We start from the raw sequence: 19717 nt of genomic DNA on the forward strand, positions 1-19717 counted from the left end.
AAACTGTTTTTGTTTTTTGTAAAAATTAGTAATCTCAAATGAAAGAGGACATTTTCATTTATAATCGTATATCGCTAATTACCTAGCAGCGCTGCCACAGAATTGAAAATTTTTGGTTAAAAAATTCATAAATTTCACGTACATACGTCGTAAGGAAGAAATTTCCTATTTCGAGAATTCTGATGATAGCACAAGATTAATTTACTAGTAGCATTATAAAGTTTACTTAAATTTCTCTAAGTAAAACAATACTGATTGTTTTCCTACAAAATATATAAACTCATACACATGAAGTGAAAATTAATTATAGTACACGCCACAACTTCTACAAATAAATAAAGATATGCTTTGTAAAGCTTTCGCACTTTCTGTGTGACTTCATGCTACTATTTTGAAGTGTGGTGCTAAAAATTAACTAGCTCTATAAAAAAATAATTTAAAGTAACAGCATAAAAAAATAAAAAATGGGTTTATACCTCTATTAAGTTTTACTTCTATATACCCAGCAGTATTTATGGTGGTATATTGAAATATAAAATGTATTCGAAACCAAGTCTGAGATTTTTATGAAAATTAGGAATGCAGTCTTAAGATACTCTTCCTTACTGGTCTTCATATTTTATCGTAATTTACAGCTTATGGCATATTTAGGTTTGCCGTTAAGGGCATTTTGTGATTTATTCCGCCCATCTATATTTATAAGGGCCAAAGAATACGTATACTAAGTTTTATCAAGATATCTTAATTTTTACTTAAATCACTGCTTGGTTGTTCGAAGAGACAGACAGTCAACCGGGTTTCAACTTGCCCCGCCATCTAAATTTTAAATTATGTTAATGGCTTAAATTAGATGTTATAAATACTTATGTATAGTTGGCCTAGAACTTGGGCTAAACCTCATCTCTTTAATACAATGAATTCCGATCATCTGGTTGACGTTTTCTACAACAACTCACGGTTAGCCAAGCACTAAAACTAAGCACTAAATGAAGATATGAAACTCTTATTTGGCACAGGGGATAGCAGTAGCAAGGGGCAGCTGTGGACAAACATTTTTGAAAAAATGGGCGTGGCCCTGCTCTCTAACAAGTTTAATGTACATATCTCCTAAACCACTAAAGCTACAACAACCAAGTTTGCATATAACGATACTGTTAAAACCATTAAAAGCGCAATAAATCAATAATTAAATACGCCAGAGACATTAAATTTACCTCCGAGATGGGATGAGAGAGCTTGGTAGGAGCCGGTGCGTAAATTGGACGATGATCGTAGCATCGCTCACTTTTTGGTGAAATCACATATCTGGGGATCCGTCCGACCGTTTTTGACTGAATTTAGCATATGGAATTCCTCTCATATTTCTATGTCATATTGTGAAAATTGACAATATTTGAGTTATCTCAATAAAAATTACAGAATATGTTTTACTCATAACAGTATATCTTTGTGCTTAAAATAGATACAATTGGGCGAAAACTTGACCTAGCCCCCTTATAATCAAAGACTCTTTAATTTAAATTTCGCGCGAAAACCCATTCGTCGAAATATATTTTTTTAGGTTAGCATGACTGTCAGTGGCATTTGTGCCAAATGTTTCACCAAAAATAATCATTAGTGTTTAGTATAAAGGGCATAAAGTGAAAGCACTTTCTGTTCCAAAATCATTAAATTTTTTCGAAAAACTTAATCGCGTTAACGTCTGTGAAACAATGCTTTCCGACACTGTCATAAAACGTACGGATATAATTACTTGCGAGGAGTGTGGATCTATGCTTATGACCTGGAATCAATCGGCCGAATATCGTGGCAAAGGTGAGCCGAAGTCGGAAAAACTACATCAAAGTAAGTCAGAAAGTGTGGTTATGTTGACAGTCAACATACTGTATTGATTCTTGGTGAGGTCTTTCTCAAAATTTTCGGCCAATATCGTGCCGCAACCTCCCTATTCGCTTGATTTAGCTCCGTGCGACTTTTGGCTATTCAGCAAACTGACCTTAACAAAGCTCTCGATATGGTAAATCATTCAATTCACTCACAAGTCGTATGGAAATGCAACTCCTTAATTTGTTTGTAGTATTTTCTCTTATTGTCTTGTTAGAATCATGTAGACCATATTTTGAACTAAATGACCTATTCTACAAAAACTATTTACTTTTTGCTTTTAATTATCTTAATAAATAAAAGCAAAAAACACTTATTTAACGAAAATTTAAATCTTAGCTATTGAAATTTATGATCCGTAGCTCAGAACATTTAGATCTCGGTGCTTTAAGCTCTCATGATTTTTTGACTCAGTTTAATGTGTGCATATACGGACTGAGTTCCTCGGGTCGGGGGACGGATAATGAAGACCTAGACCAATTGCATTATATTAGATACATATATAGATGCTAAGGTAAATATGCACACCAATTTGTTTAGTGTTTGCAAAAGAACTTACTTATATGAGAAAACGACCTGAACTGAATTTCATTAAGATAACTCATATACTGAGCTGTATAAGGTATGTATGTATATGGAAGCTAGGGGAAGTGTCGACGTGATTTTCCCATTTTCGACAAAGAATGAACGATGTCCCATCATAAAAAATAAAGGACCCCGTGTATAAAAAGAAAAGCATGCCCAGACCATTTGGCTTTCAGGATGCTTAACCGTTCTCGTCACACAATTTTATATCGTAATTTGTGCCTTAGTTACAAAATTTTATAAGATTAACGCGGTTTCATCAAGATTTTTAATCAAGTTATCGCTTGCACAGACGGTCGGATGGACAAACGGTTGCCTGGAAATTAACTTGTCTCTTCACCCTGATCATTTATACATATGTATATATATATGTACGTATATAACTCTGCCTATATACATACATATATCTTGATTAGATATTTATCAAATAACCGTGAAGTGAGCAAAACTATGGTACTCTCTGTTGCTATTTAAAGAAACCTAATCGTTGTCAATCAAATATGGATTAAAAAAAAACAAGTGTTGTACAGAGAGATGTTTTGATTTTAAAGTGACTTTTCTCTTAAACTATTTCAGCTTTTGAGCTGGAACGAAGAGTAACAATTGAATCTTATGTATTTTTATATCTCACTTTTTAGCTGTCAAATAAAATGTGAATACTTACTTGGCAACACTTTAAATGGAGTTATTTAGTAGTTAGTAAAAGTAAATTTACTTAGAGCAGTGTTTTCCAAAGTGGGCGATAACGCCCCCTTGTGGGCGCTGCAGGTGTCAAGGGGGGCAGTAAGAGACCCAGAAAGAAAATGGGGGCGTTGTGTAGAGGCCTGGGGGGTTATTTGTTTTTTATGAGCTCTCGACTCTCAACAAAAACTTGTGAAGATCAACTAATATGAATTAAAAGATTGCTCAAACTCGGTTCTATATTTCTCTCCGCGTAGTTCATATATTTGTCCTATTTTATTGAATATAGAAAAATTGAAAATCATGTCAATCGGTCGCTCCGTTTCATAACGGGGCATCTCGACAGGATAGAATTTATAGAATACTAACTGTCAAACGTATTGCTATTGCCATTGCTAAATCTGTATGTGGGGTAGGTAGGTTCGAGCTGATGTAGCGCATGCTTTGAGCTCTTGAATAATTTATTTTATCACTTGCGAAATGACGTCGGGTAGGTAGCTGATGTAGCGCACGTTTGGAGCTTTTGAACTCCTTAAATCTTTTATGTGGAAAATAAAAAAAAGGATCTTTATCCTTTCTTACAAATGTATTTCTGGGGAAAATAAGATAATAAGAAAAGGAGAAAGATCCTTTTTTACAAATGCATTTCTGGAAAAAATAAGAATTCATATTTTTGGACTACTATATAATAATTGTGCTTAAGCATTCCTATATAAACAATGTATTATTTCATTTATATTCATTTGGGGTTTTGCGCGCAATAGGTGAGCATTACTTACGCCTCCTTTACACTACTCGCGAAGTTAAACGTATTTCTCAAAGCAAAACAATGTCGGAAGTAAAAAAGAAGAGGCGGCAATACTGTGCGGAATACATTAAATTCGGATTCATTGAAAATCCCACAAACCCATCCTCGCTTTTGTGTCTTCTATGTCTAAAAAAATTTTCGAATGAATTTTTGAATAAAATGCATCCAGATAAGATAGACAAGAATGTAGCATATTTTCAAGACCTAGAGAAGAAGCATAATACTCAGCCAAGTGTAGCAAAACTATTTTCGGCGGCTGCTAAGCAAGATGACGACGGACTTCGAGCTTCGTACAATATCTCTTTGTTAATTGCTCAAAAAGGCAAACCACATAACATCGGAGAAGAGTTAATATTGCCAGCAATAAATGATGTAATAACTACTGTGCTTCATAAACCGGCCGCAGATATTATCCGAAAAACTCCTTTGAGTAATAATTCTGTGCAAAGACGAATTGATGAAATGGCTGAAAACATTGAAGAATCATTGTGCGTTCACCTGAGGACAAGCCAATTCTCATTTCAGCTCGATGAGTCCATTTTACCAACTAATGAAGCATTGTTGTTGTCTTACGTGAGGTTTATTGAAGATGAGAAAATATGTGAAGAACTATTATTTGCTAGAAACTTAGAGACAGATACAAAAGGCGAAACCATATTCAATATATTGGAAAATTTTTGCGATGAGAAAGAGATTCCTTTGAAAATTATTGTTTCAATTGCTACGGATGGCGCTCCGGCTATGATAGGGTGCCATAAAGGCTTAATAGCGCACTTAAAAAATAAAATTCCAGATGTTCTTGGTGTACATTGCGTTATTCATACACAACATTAAGTTGCTAGAAGCTTAAGTGAAAAACTATTTCAATCACTGCAATATGTCATCAAAGCAGTCAACAAAATCCGCAACAAGTCTTTGAATGATAGATTATTTCATCAGCTTTGTGTTACTAATGACGCGGATTTCAATCGTTTGTTGTTTCATACTGAAGTTCGTTGGCCATCAAGAGGCAATTGTCTGACTCGATTCTACATCCTGTTTGACTCTGTTGTAGAGTTCTTGGAAACTGAAGATACAGAATTTCAAGACAAGCTCATAACATCAAAGAATGATATAGCTTACATGACAGACCTGTATAAATTGTTCAACGACATGAATCTCCAACCGCAAGGCGATAAACTGAATTTAATTAAAACAAAAAACGTCGTTGCTGCTTTCGCAACCAAACTGCTTCTACACAAAAAAAATCTGGGCAGACGTGAGTTTCACAATTTTCCGAATTTATCAGTATCATGCAGTAACGACAAATTGTTTGCCTAGTGCCAACATTTGGAAAACCTCCACATTGACTTCACCGAACGATACCAGGACATTTTGAACTTGGAAATACCAGACTGGGTGTTGGATCCGTTTTCAAATGTCAACACAGCAATGTCACCTCAGCTGGAAGAAGAACTTATAGAATTGACAACAAACGAGGAAATAAAAATCAAGTTCAAAAATGGTTACCAAGAATTTTGGCTACAAAAACCGATCTCGCAATTGTACCCTGGATTGTGGTCAATCGTTCAACGATTCTTGATAGTATTCCCATCGTCATATTTGTGTGAACGTGGATTTAGTGCTGTGACAACACTGCTTACTAAAAATAGAAATCGTTTGCTTGTTACCGAACGTGGCGACTTCCGACTGTTCTTGAGTAAATTGGAACCTGATATTAACAAACTTATTAAACAGCATCAGATTCATCCTTCACATTAGTTTTTATATATGGATCAATTATTTTAGTTTTATTATTAATAAAAGATTCTCTGTTTTAATACTCATCATCGTGAAGGTTGCATTATGGTATGAGGAGCAATAGGAACAAATGGCGGCGGTAACCTTGTGTTCATCGAACGAATTATACTATAGACTACTTGGCAATATTAAAAAATAATTTGGCGCCGTTAGCAGCTAAACTAAACTGAAATGGTTGCTACTGCTTTGTTCAGAATAACGATCCGAAGCAGTCAGCTTTAATGGTGAAAAAAGTTTAATCGTGAAAAAAGTGCAATCGCATCTTCCCCAAAGTCCACACCTCAATCCCATTGAGCACCTGTGGGCTTATATGGAGAAGAAGTTACGACAGCGCAAAGGTAATAGCACCATATAACAAAGGGCTAAGTTTGGGTGTAACCGAACATTTTATATTCTAACAACTAGCAATTTACTTCCCATCAACGAAAATATTATAAAAATTTTTCTTATATGAGAATTATGTGATATAACTTAACCGGAAGGTCTAAATTTAATATTTTGAGTAGATGTGGAAAACATAGACCTAAGCCAGAGGATTGAATATGATCAACATAAACGGTTTAATATGAGGTGAAATCCAGAAATCATTATATGGGCTATATTGGGGATAGAGAAAAAGAAGCGACGACTCATAAATTCGAAAATCTTTGTATACAAGCATAATGTTATCAGTAAAGGCCTTGCTTCGAATTTAAATAACATATCTCCCATTAACCGTCAATTTCGATAATGGGGTGCACATAGTCAATATCTGGGGGCTTGAACAGTTGTAGTTTGACAATTTTTGGTCATAAAATTTCAAATGTCAATACCATTATTATGTGTCGAATTCGGTTGAAACCGGTAGAGCATGTTCTGAGATAATTGATTTCCCTAAATGTGGTCTGCGCCTCGCCCAAATATAGAGTATATCCCTATATTTTACTCGATTATCTTAAGGTGATGCAAACAACTGTTAGGTGGCCAAAACCACTCCGTAGCAAAATGTTGCAAGAGCACTTCAAGAAATATGGGAAGATATTACGATGAGCAAAAAATCACACGGAGCTAAATCAGGCGGATACGGTGGTTGCGGCACAGTATTGGTTGAAAATGTTGAGAAAAACTCACAAAGAATCAATGCAGTATGCGACGGTGCATTATCCTATTGGCAAAAGATATTCTGCGTTGGATTTCGAGGCTGGTATTGTTGTTGGTATTAATGCTGGTTCAAAGATAGAGGAAATTTTAACGTCTTCGAAGTTATGACTGTCAACAGTGACAATGAAGCCTAGTCATGAGTGCGATGACTGTTTGTCTGATGACAGAAGATATTTATTCTTACCCTCATTCACCACTAGAAAGCAGAACTAACGGTGCGGGTGTTGAGACCAAGGACATCAATATCATCGACATACGCTAGCAGCTGTACACTCTTATAGAGGATGGTACCTTCTATGTTTAGTTCTGCAGCTCGAATTATTTTCTCCAAGAGTAAATTGAAGAGTCACACCATTGGGGTCTCCTTGTCTGAAACATCGCTTGATGTCGAACGGCTAGGAGAGGTATTTCCCGTTCCTGACGGAGCTTTTGATGTTGCTCAATGTGAGCTTACACAGCCGTATTCGCTGTACGGGGATACCAAGTTCAGGCATGGAGGCAGTTCCTTTTCGTGCTGTCGAACGTGGCTTCCAAATCGAAATGGTCCGAGTCGAGATCTGACGCATGGTGAATATCTGGTCAGTTGTTGATATTCCAGGCCTAAGGCCACACTGATAAGGTCCAATCAGTTTGTTGACGCTGGGCTTTAATCTTTCACACAATACGCTCAAAAGAACCTTATATGGGATATTGAGGTGGCTTATCCCACGGTAGTTGGCGCAGATTGTGGGGTCTCCTTTTCAGTAGATTGCGCAAAGCACACTTAAACTCCAATCGTCGGGCATGCTTTCGTCCGACCATCTTTTACAAAGAAGCTGATGCATGCTCCTTATTAGTTCTTCGCCGCCTTGTTTGAATACATCGGCCCCCACCGCTTTGTCTTGAATCCTTCTGTTAGTCGCCGCATCTTTTGGTAGAATTTTCGAGCATGACCCCTGTCGGTCTACTTATCAAGCTCTTTACACTCACCCGTTTCGGCATCCCCCTTTTTTTGTCTTCAACTCTCGGTATCTATTCCATTCCGCACGTGTTGTGGTCGATTGTAATGTTGCGTGGTAGGCAGTCTGTTTTCTCTCCGGCGCGATACGGCACTCCTCATCGTACCAGCGTACGCACGTCTAAAACACTGGAGACGTGTCTTTTGTCAATCACAACATGATCGAATTGGTTGCTGGCTGCAGTAAATGCCACAAGGACCTACCCGTCTCAGTTCTTGCCCGTCCATCACACTTCTTGGACGGCGGTAATGTCTTCTTCTTCTTAATTGGCGCAGACACCGCTTACACGATTATAGTCGAGTTAACAACAGCGCGCCAGCCGTTCCTTCATTTCGCTCAGTGGCGCCAATTGGATATTCCAAGCGTAGCCAGGTCCTTCTCCACTTGGTCCTTCCAACTTAGTGGGGGTCTTCCTCTTCCTCTGCTTCCCCCGGTGGGTACGGCGTCGAATACTTTTAGAGCTGGAGTGTTTTCGTCCATTCGGATAACATGACCTAGCCAGCGTAGCCGCTGTCTTTTAATTCGCTGAACTATGTCAATGTCGTCGTATATCTCGTACAGCTCATCGTTCCATCGAATGCGATATTCGCCGTGGCCAACGCGCAAAGGACCATAAATCTTTCGCAGAACTTTTCTCTCGAAAACTCGCAACGTCGACTCATCAGTTGTTGACATCGTCCAAGCCTCTGCACCATATAGCAGGACGGGAGTTATGAGCGACTTATAGGGTTGGCTTTTGTTCGTCGAGAGAGGACTTTACTTTTCAATTGCCTACAGTCCGAAGTAGCACCTGGTGGCAAGCGTTATCCTGCGTTGGATTTCCATGCTGACATTGTTGGTGGTGTTAATACTGGTTCCTAAATAGACGAAATTATCTACAACTTCAAAGTTATGACTGTCAACAGTGACGTGAGTGCCAAGTCGCGAGTGCGACGACTGTTTGTTTGATGACAGGAGATATTTCGTCTTACCCTCGTTCACTGCCAGACCCATTTGTTTTGCTTCCTTGTCTAGTCTGGAGAAAGCAGAACTAGCGGCGCGGGTGTTAAGGCCGATGATATCAATATCATCAGCATACGCCAGCAGCTGTACACTCTTATAAAAGATGGTACCTTCTCTATTAAGTTCTGCAGCTCGAACTATTTTCTCCAGAAGCAGGTTGAAAAAGTCACACGATAGGGAATCGCCTTGTCTGAAACCTCGTTTGGTATCGAACGGCTCGGAGAGGTCCTTCCCGATTCTGACGGAGCTTTTCGTGTTGCTCAGCGTCAGCTTACACAGCCGTATTAGTTTTGCGGGGATACCAAATTCAGACATCGCGGCATAGAGGCAGTTCCTTTTCGTGCTGTCGAAAGCAGCTTTGAAATCGACGAAGAGGTGGTGTGTGTCGATTCTCCTTCCACGGGTCTTTTCCAAGATTTGGCGCATGGTGAATATCTGGTCGGTTGTTGATTTTCCAGGTCTAAAGCCACACTGATAAGGTCCAATCAGTTTGTTGACGCTGGGCTTTAATCTTTCACACAATACGCTCGATAGAACATTATATGCGATGTTGAGGAGGCTAATCCCACGGTAGTTGGCGCAGATTGTGGGATCTCCTTTTTTATGGATTGGGCAGAGCACACTTAAATTCCAATCGTTGGGCATGCTTTCGTCCGACCATATTTTACAAAGAAGCTGATGCATGCTCCTTATCAGTTCTTCACCGCCGTGTTCGGCCCCCGCCGCTTTGTTGTTTTTCAGACGGGTAATTGCTATTCGAACTTCTTCATGGTCGGGTAATGGAATGTCTGCTCCATCGTCATCGATTGGGGAATCGGGTTCGCCTTCTCCTGGTGTTGTGCGTTCACTGCAATTCAGCAGGCTGGAGAAGTGTTCCCTCCATAATCTAAGTATGCTCTGGGCATCGGTGACTAGATCACCTTTGGGGTTCTACAAGAGTATGCTCCGGTCTTGAAACCTTCTGTAAGCCGCCGCATTTTTTCGTAGAATTTTCGAGCATTACCCACGTCGGCCAGCTTATCAAGCTCTTCATACTCACGCATTTCGGCCTCTTTCTTTTTCTGTCTGCAAATGCGTCTCGCTTCCCTCTTCAACTCTCGGTATCTATCCCATCCTGCACGTGTTGTGATCGATCGTAACGTTGCGAGGTAGGCAGTCTGTTTTCTCTCCGCTGCGACGCGGCACTCCTCGTCGTACCAGTTGTTCTTTTGCACTTTCCGAAAACCAATGGTTTCGGATGCAGCTGTACGTTTGAAATGCCGTCCCACAGTTCCCTTATACCGAATTGTTGATGAGTGCTCTCAGAGAGCAGGAGTGCAAGCCGAGTAGAAAATCGTTCGGCAGTCTGTTGTGATTGCAGCTTTTCGACGTCGAACCTTCCTTGTGTTTGGTGGCGCGCGTTTTTTGCTGCACAGAGGCGGGTGCGAATCTTAGCTGCAACAAGATAGTGGTCCGAGTCGATGTTAGGACCTCGGAGCGCACGCACATCTAAAACACTGGAGACGTGTCTTCCGTCTATCACAACATGATCGATCTGTTTGGTAGTTTTTCGATCCGGATACAGCCAGGTAGCTTGATGAATCTTTTTGTGCTGGAATCTAGTACTACAGATAACCATATTTCGGGCCCCGGCGAAGTCGATCAGCCTCAACCCATTTGGGGATGTTTCCTCGTGGTAGCTGAACTTACCGACCGTAGTGCCAAAGATACCTTCTTTGCCCACCCTGGCGTTAAAGTCGCCAAGCACGATTTTGACATCGTGGCGGGGGCATCTCTCATAAGTGCGTTCCAAGCACTCATAAAAGGCATCTTTGGTCACATCGTCCTTCTCATCCGTCGGGGCATGGGCGCAGATCAGCGATATGTTGAAGAACCTCGCTTTGATGCGGATTGTGGCTAGACGTTCATTCACCGGAGTGAATGATAGTACTCGGCGACGGAGTCTCTATCCCACCACGAATCCCACACCAAACTTGCGCTCCTTTATATGGCCACTGTAGTAGGACCTACTCGTATCTGTCCTTGTCCCGTCCATCGCATTTCTTGGACGGCTGTAATGTCACCCTTTATTTTTACGAGGACATCAACCAGCTGAGCAGCGGCACCAGGTAATCCTTAAGGAGGAGTCTGCTTTAGAGGCTTCAAAAAATCGATTTTTTTGGGAGGGAAAGAAATAATTGATTAAAGCGAAATTTGTAAGGTTTATAGTTATACATATATTTAAATTTTTTATATTATTATATTTTTATTTTTTGGATACGAAATCTTTGATATCCTGCCTTTGAGAAGCAATTGCCCGCATGTGCATTTGTCGGACGGCGGGCAGGATGCAGGTCGCAATTTCTATCGGAAACAAAAAAATCAAAGAGATTCATATTTGTTAATAACTTATCTTCTAGCTAAACTAAGAAAATTCCAAAAAGAATGGTAAAACTCTACAATTTTTTTTAAATTGAAAAAAGTGGTTTTTGACTAAAAATATTTTACTTTATGTTGTTTAAAAATATGTTCAAACTTGACGTTACTAAGTTTTTTTAGTTTAGACAGAAGATAATTTAATGCCCCCCGCAATTAAGAAAAATTGTAAAAAAGAAAAACCGAGAAATCGCGCGTCAAAGTTTTCGCTTTTTGCCCAAGCGCTCATATATGTATCTGCTAGACGCTCGGTCACTATTTCTAGCTTCGACAATATTTCGAATTCCCATCTATAACTTTGGGGGTATATTCTTAGATAATTTTTAAAGAGATTTAAGCAAAAAAAATCGATTGTTTGAAGCTTCAAAAGCAGGCTCCCCTCTTAATGCGTTTGCCATGGTCGACAACAAAAGTGGGGTCTCTCATCAGAGGCTGTTGATTAGTTTTCATTGGGGGTCATTTCTTACGTGGCAGGTTTCAAACCGCCTTGAACCATATGTAAAAGAATCGTTTCTGGCCACTCCCAAGTGAATGTCGATCAGAGAACTTTTCTCACTTGGGTGAACTTCTACACAAAAAATTATATTTCGCTTCCAACTACTTGAAAAAGTATTGTATTTCATAGCTTTGTAATTAGTTAAATTCGATCGATATTTTTTATTGGTACATCTTCATCTTCATACGCTGGATCATCATCAAAATAACGACCTGCTATATGTATAGTGCGGAGGAATGGACAATGACATCATCTGATGAGTCGGCCTTAGGAGTGTTCGAAATAAAAGTTTTGTGGATGGTTAATGGTCTTTTGTGCATTGGCAACGGCGAATACCGCAGTCGAAAGAACGATGAACTGTACGGGATATACGACGACAGTGGCATAGTTCAGTGAATTAGGTCATGTCTTCTGAATGGACGAAAACACTCCAGCATTGAAAGTATTCGACGAAAGTATCCGCCGGGGGAAGCAGAGAAGAAAAAGACCTCCACTCCGTTGGAAAGACCAGGTGGTGAAGGACCTGGCTTCGCTTGGAACCTCCAATTGGCGTAAGCGGTGTTTACGTCAGTAAAGAATAATAAGATAAATGTCGTAGCTATACCTACTGAATTGTAAAAAGTGTACACCAAATTTAACTTTTTTCTATGCGAGTTGGTTAATGGAGAAAAAAACATTGCAAAGTGAATACTTGGCCACTAAGAAACAGCTTTGCTAGAACATGTTAGAATTTTATCTCCACGTTGATAACAAGAAATTTTTTCTGATATTTTTAGAACTTTTATAATTTTTATTCCCTTAGTAATATCGTGTTTCTAGTAAATGGATATTAAATCCTACGGGCTGTACTTATTTGAATGTTAAATTTTTTGCCGAGAATACAAAATGTGTTGCATGAAACAGAAAGGAGAAGAAACATTTATTTCCAATCAATCGAATTTACCTACTTCGTATTTATCTGTACTTAAGTTTCCGACATATTTTGGTTTGGGTAGAAGTGAATATGTATTCGTTTTACTTAATAATTCTTAGATTCAATTCGGAGCAAATAATTAACGGCCAACGGAAATACATTCGGCATTGGCCAAAACTGCAGCATACCCCTATTCCATCTTATTAAGGAAAGGTTTTTTCTCAAAACAAAGAAATAAGAAGTAAAAGTAAGAATATAATATATTCACTTATAATAAAACAGCATAATTGTTAATCTTTTCTCCTGATTTTAAAAGTTTGATCCAAAATTGTTCATAGTAGTCAAATGTTCAAATATGTTGATTTAACATAAACGGAACTTTACATTAATGTCAATTAAATATTTGCAAACGTATTGGAAAACATAGAAGGACTGCTCCCAAGAGCATTTGACGAATTTAATTTCTCGCCATAAAAAATATAGTTCAAAATATTTCAGCAATATATCCCAGTTTATGAGAACCAAATATAAAAAAAAATCTAATAATTTCTTTTAACCAAATAAAGTGAAATTTATTTTTGTGCACAATTATTCAATCGGCAGCCGTCCAAATAACCACTCATTTCAGAAGAAGACTAAGAGGGCGGATCTAGCCAAGATGTCCAACAAATTCATGAATTAATACGAATTGACCGATTTCATATAACGTAATAACGAAGTAAATCATTTAGATGGGGATACCAACGGCATAACTATTATTTACAGAAAAAGAAAAACTATAGCTATAGAAGAAACTATTATTCGAAAATTCCAAAATGTTATTGATTATATTGTGTACTCAATAAATTAACAAATACATTTGCTGTTTTATTATAAGAGAATATACTTACTTCATAGTCTTAAAATATATGCACGTTTTTCTATTTCTTTGTCTTGAGATAACCAATTTAAACTATTTTGGCATATTTATTTTAAGACAACATTATTATTTTTTACTTTTATTATTTCTATGTACATTGTGTGCATCTTGTTTTATGATAAAATTTATGCAATATGCATATATTTGCTTATGTCTACCTTTTATACATAACGTAAATAAATTAAACCATCAGACTTTTAAAACTTTTATCTACACACATACATATATATATACGTAATATGTACGTAGTATATACAACATGCAAGCTATTTAATAAGCAAAATAATTCATTGACCAAACTAAAACTTTGTTTCATATTCTTTCGTTTTCACCTAAAACAGCATATATGATTATGTATCTATATACATACATATGTATATGTATTTGTAGAATATTACTACTAGAACCCTTAAGAACGTTCTCACTTACTTGGACCATTCTTAGCTTATGGTGAGTGAATGCATATTTTTTGTTTCTTGAAATCCTTACTGCGATTGTTTGACGCTGTGGTTGAGTAGATTTCCTATTTTTCAACTGCGGTAGCGTCATGCCGGTCAATGACCCTGGAATTTTCTTGAAAGTGAAAATTTTCTTTCTCTGGAATGAAATGGGGGTGGTTAATGGGTTGATATGCGCATGGGCAATTCGGAGAGGGTGGCAACCGTTAACTGTAACATATTTTTTGCAATGCCCTAAATTACATTCCTATGTCTGCAAATGTATTTGCACCAAACTATTGAACAAAAGAATATACATAATATATTTTTAAGTTATGCTTTCCCAAAGTTCTTTTTTCTCAGTACTACATGGCGATTTAATGTAGCCCTTCAAAAATAAGTATTAATACACGTGCAACATCAGTGTATAGAAATTTTGTTCAACTAGCGGTTGTTTATATCACCTAAAGCTAATTGTGATAGATATAGGGCTATACAAGAATATATGTACATATATAAATGATCAACATGATGAGATGAGTTGAAATCCGAGTGACTGTCTGTCCGTCCGTCCATCTGTCAGTCTGTGCAAGTGATAACGAGAGTAAAAATTAAAATATGTACCTTAATGCAGCTTGGTACACATGTTCCTTGGCATACAAGTGAGGACGAGTTTGTACATGAGCGTAATTGGACCACAGCGAAATCGGATGCTAAACCCGCAACATTCCCCATATAACGCTACTAAAAGCGCGATAAATCAATACAAATATAAATACTCCTGAGGCATTGAATTTTACACCTGTGATGATATAAGAGCACTTTATAGGAGCCGGGGTTAAAACTGGACGATGGGCGTGTTGCCGCCCACATTTTGATGAATAGCCATATTCTAGGACCTACTACGTTCCAGCACGAAAACGAACGAAATCTGACTAGAACCACGTCCATATATTCTATCTGATTCTTTCACTTTCCAGAATGAAAATCAAGCATCAATAAATATGTCGGCATAGAACTCTTCCCTAATAGTGCCTTTGTAGTATGTCACCTTATGACCAAAAATTGTCCAAGTTCGGGTGTTACCTAACACTATACTCTTGCAACTTGTAGGAAAAAAGCCGGCGAAATTCCTCCAGATGCTGGCAAAACTTTATATAAAAATGAAAATACGTTGCTTTTAAACATCTTATACTCGACGAAATCGTGAATAAGTTACAATCAAATTTGGTATATTCTAGACTTATATTGAAAACCTTAGTTTTATTGCAATATTTTAGTTTGCGTTAGCTAAAATTATATTAAAAACCTCCTCAAATGAGCTGTACGTGTCACGTTGTTTGTCCACGATGGACTCCTAAACTACTAAACCGATTTTAGGAAAACTTAGCACACTGTGTCCAGTTCGAACCAACTTAGAAGATAGGATAGTAAAACAATTCATAAATAAAAAATACTGTGAAATTTATATTAAATGGACGCTCTATTAAGCGGACATCTCCATTAACCATGCAAATTGTTGATGTTTATTAAGTACAATCTATTAAGCGGAAAACTCTATTAACTGTATAGAAAGTCTGGTAACCAAACATTGAGAAAGCAGCCTTAAATTCGTTATTTTTTCCTATGAAATTTTTTTGTATGAATATATTCAAAATTAAACCTCAAGTACAATCCCTTGAATTCTTATACCTGTATTTTCACTGAATTGAATAGTTTATTATAAGAATAATGGTGTAAAATGTATACCACAGGAACGCGCGGCTGGATCCCCTAGTTTAATCTAAGTATATACATATGTATATAAAAGAAAGTGACGTTAGTTACTACGCTTATAACTGGAGAACGCCTGGACCGATTTCGCTGATACCACCAATTCGGACAGGTCTCCGCCCAAACAAGGAGAATACTTAAGAAAATTCTGCAAAATTTTCCGAAAAAAAAATTATGAAGAAAATAAATTTTCAAATACGATTTTAAAAAGGAAATAAAAACGAACATGATTTTAAATGCTGGCGCATAACTCAAAAACGCCTGGACCAATTTTGCCAATTCTTTTTTTAAAATGATCGTTGAGGCTCAAGGATGGTTTTTATGGCGAAAAAAATTCGAATAATTGCCGGAAAACCCCTAAAAAGAGCCCTTTTCTTTTTCCCATACAAACGAATGAATGCTGTTAGTAACGGTAATGCTAGAGAACAGCTGGACCAATCTTGATGAAATTTTCAGAGGTTGTTCGCTGTGGATCGAGGAAAGTTTAGAAATAACAATTCCAAAAAAATAACTTTTTTCATACAAAAATTTTTTTTCAACTTTTTTCCTTTTGTTTTTCAATTGTCAAATTTGTCGTTTGCTTTCTTTATTCCGGTTATTCAAAAAAAAAAATTATTGAAATTTATTGCGCGAAAACGTTATGTGTGTTTCACACAAAGTGCTCAATTACAGATTGAAATTTGTTACGATGCCACGAAGAGGTCGCGTTCGTTTTGGCAACATAAGTATGTATATTGACAGCCCATGGCACATGAACGAGTATTCCCAGGATGCAATGATATACGAATGAAATTATGGAGGACAACTTTTCAAACAACAGTTGCGATGTTTTGTAAACTTTATCTTAAAGCAACGTATATGTGGTGCTGTTAGATGCTGGATGTACTCTGTTGAGTGGCAAAAGAGAGGTTTGCCGCACGCACATATTCTTCTTTGGATGGTGGATGGTGGTTACACCAAATCAAATTGATGAAATCATTTCTGCGGAAATTCCTGATCCAGAGATAGAAGCAGAATTATACGAAACCAATATGGTTCATGTACCTTACGGACATCACAATGCCACTTCGGTTTGTATGTCTGACAATAAATGTACGAAACACTATCCAGGTGCTTTTCGATACGATCGATACGTGAACTGCAATAAAGCGCTTTGTATGATATTTACTTTTGCGATTCATGAACGTTTTCCGACTGTTGTGCGTCTCGCAGTTAATTTGGAGAATGACCAAATATTTCTATTTCAACACAGAGAATACAGTACAGACATAGAAAACACCCCCAGCAAGAAAATTAACATTTACGAGTTTTTTCTCAACTTTCGTCAGTGAACCGTTTGCGAGAACTTGCTCTATTCGGAAATATCTTGATATGAACTTGAACATGATAATCACTGGAATGAAGTTCGCACACTTTTCGCGATGATCAGCCATCTAATTAGCGTCAATTATGCAATACGAACGAAAATGACATTGCTGAAGACATTTTACATCGTATTCGCTAAGAATTGGAAATGGGTAAATTCCGTTTGATACTTCCGGTGGTTTGATATCAATTCCATCTTCCCTTTACCAATTCACCAAAGATGAACTCATCACGAACATTCGGACATTGGACAAATTATCGTAACTACAATTCCTTAAGTGCACGCGCAATAATTAGCTGCAAAAAATACCGATGTTGTTGACTTAAACTGGAAGATTCAAAGTCAAATTCCGGGAGACTTGCGCTCATACAAATTGATCGATCGTGGAATTTCTAAATTCTTTGAATAGGCTTGGTATGCCACCGCATCATTTGCGTCTCAAAGTTGGATCTGTCGTTATTATGTTCCACAATCTTCAGGCGCCGAAACTGTGTAATGGAACCTGACTGATTGTGACGCAGCTATCGAATACAAAGGGGCAGAATGCTTGATTCTACGAATTCCTCTGAGTTCTAACACATAATTTCAGTTCAAACGTATTCAGTTTCCAGTGAAAATTGCATTTGAGACACAAGGATAGTCGCATAGTGTATGGTATACATTTGGAAATGCTATGTTTTTCACTCGGCCAGATATACGTGGCCTGCTCACGAGTTGGAAAACCATCTTTTCTATACACCGGAACAGAAACCAAAAAATGTTGTTTATCAAGCTGCGATACATTGAAAAAAAGTGAAATGATAAATTCAACTTTTTCATTTCTAAACACATAATTTCACGCAGGACAACGACTGCGGGTCAGCTAGTATATAATATATGTAGAGAAGCAGGTTTATACCAAGACGTAGTATAGACTATTTCTATTCTAACTTAACGCTAAACCACATACTTTTTAAGAAAACTTGTCCATTTAGTTCCATTAATCACATTTTGACCAACAAGTACGATTAAAAGTCGGGTGGACAGTCGACAGGTCTAGACGGGACCTGAGAACGTATTTTCAAGGAATTTTTTTAAATATATAACTGGCACAATGAAGGAAATATACGACATATCTATGTTTTGTTAGAAAAACGAAAGTTATTATATGGATCATATAAGAGTAGTCGGTAGTATCGCCTCGATTTTATCTTTTTTATATAGGGACTAGGTTAAGTTTTCGACCAGTTCTATCTTTTTTTGGCAGAAAGGTGCACAAAGATAGGTCCGAAAATCTTTGTATTAGGTATATGGCGGCTAAGAGAAGCTTCCACCCGATTCAACCTATTTTTGACATACAGGCATACTGTTATCAGGAAAGGACTTGCTCCGAATTTCAGCAACATATCTCATAGTTTCACCGATAGTTTCCATAAAATGTTCGCTATTGGTACTGGAGTCCATATATTCGGTTCTGGAGGCTTGAACAGTTGTAGTTCGATCAATTTTTAGTCATAAGGTAACCTACTTTAAGAGCACTTTTCGGGCAAAGTTTTATACCGTTACATTCATTGATGCTTGATTTGCATTTTGCAAAATTAAATAATCCTAAGGAATTTAAAATTTATTATATCATAAGAGTGTCAATGGTATATTACATACTAAATTTGGTCGATATCTGGATATCTGATGAGATATGGGGTTTCACCTAAATGTAGACGGTGCCACGCCCATCATCCGTTTTTGACCCCGCATGCTTTAAAGCCATTTTGTACCATCTCGGGTATAAAATTTAATGGATTTGGCGCATTTATTTATGGATTTATCGCGCTATCAGTAGGCTTTAACAGAACCGTAATATAGGGAGCGGGCGGGATTGTCATCAGATTTCGTTCACATTTTCACAGCTTAAGTGGTTTAGGAGATATGTACATCAGACTTTATAGAAGACGGGCCATTTTTTTCAAAATTTCCAATCAAGGAAGATCTAACGAAGGAGCTCCAGGAAGGCATTGACTGCGCGAGAGCAGTCGTGCTAAATTTTAGGCTCGTCCCGCTAATAGTGGTAGCCGATCGAGAGAGAGTGCTACTAAGCAATCCAGGTCCGCCATTGTCATGTCTGGATGCCGGATGATACCAGAGCCAAATAAAGATGATAGCCTGAAGTGACGAGCGAAGGGTCCAGTTATACAAGGCCGCAATAGCCAAGGTTTGGGGAGGAGTACTCCACCAGGCTAGTAGCGGCAGACATCCCATCCCGACCAAGGTAATAGATCCCGGCTACGCCATTGCAGCCGCACCAGCTAATGCAGCTAATCCGACATTGTAATCCGAATTTGCCAACTGAGGGATAAAGATTCGGATTAGACTTCTTATTATCAGAAACGGAGTGTGAAATCGAGAAAGAATTAGTAGAGTCCTCGAGCGATGTGGAGAAAAATAAGCAAGGTGAGTGTTCTTCGATGTCTGAGACAGAATCTTAAAATTATACACTATGAAATAGCTTCTAAGCGACTCGTAA

The sequence above is a fragment of the Bactrocera tryoni genome, chromosome 2, assembly GCF_016617805.1.
Source record: "Bactrocera tryoni isolate S06 chromosome 2, CSIRO_BtryS06_freeze2, whole genome shotgun sequence".
In the NCBI taxonomy this organism is placed as follows: Eukaryota; Metazoa; Arthropoda; class Insecta; order Diptera; family Tephritidae; genus Bactrocera; species Bactrocera tryoni.